General features: G+C 41.1%; 1 non-coding gene across 1 annotated transcript; it reads right to left on the bottom strand.

Annotated features, from left to right (window-relative positions):
• Nucleotides 1-268: 268 nt before the first annotated feature.
• On the bottom strand, nt 269-376 carry LOC112762001 (small nucleolar RNA R71). Its single transcript, XR_003182364.1, has one exon. It is a non-coding gene; the product is annotated as a small nucleolar RNA R71 (small nucleolar RNA).
• Nucleotides 377-627: the final 251 nt, after the last annotated feature.

Raw genomic sequence — 627 nt, 5'->3', positions numbered from 1 at the left:
ATTAGTTTCTCTAATGCAACAGAATTGCAAGTTTCATAGACTTCCATTGGAAGATCCTCATCAGTTCTTAGCTGAATTCTTGCAAATCTGTGACACTGTCAAGACCAATAGGGTTGATCCTGAGGTCTACAGACTTATGCTCTTCCCTTTTGCTGTAAGAGACAGAGCTAGGACATGGTTGGATTCACAACCCAAAGAAAGCTTGAACTCTTGGGAAAAGCTAGTCAATGCCTTCTTGGCAAAGTTCTTTCCACCTCAAAAATTGAGCAAGCTTAGAGTGGAAGTCCAAACCTTCAGACAGAAGGAAGGAGAATCCCTCTATGAAGCTTGGGAAAGATACAAGCAATTGATCAGAAGGTGTCCTTCTGACATGCTTTCGAAATGGAGCATCATAGGTATCTTCTATGATGGTCTGTCTGAACTGTCCAAGATGTCATTGGACAGCTCTGCTGGAGAATCTCTTCATCTGAAGAAGACGCCTGCAGAAGCTCAGGAACTCATTGAGATGGTTGCAAATAACCAATTCATGTACACTTCTGAAAGGAACCCTGTGAATAATGGGACAAATCAGAAGAAATAAGTTCTTGAGATTGATACTTTGAATGCCATACTGGCTCAGAATAAAAT

This window comes from Arachis hypogaea, chromosome 16, assembly GCF_003086295.3.
Source record: "Arachis hypogaea cultivar Tifrunner chromosome 16, arahy.Tifrunner.gnm2.J5K5, whole genome shotgun sequence".
NCBI lineage: Eukaryota > Viridiplantae > Streptophyta > Magnoliopsida > Fabales > Fabaceae > Arachis > Arachis hypogaea.
This window is presented reverse-complemented; position numbering and strand designations above follow the sequence as displayed.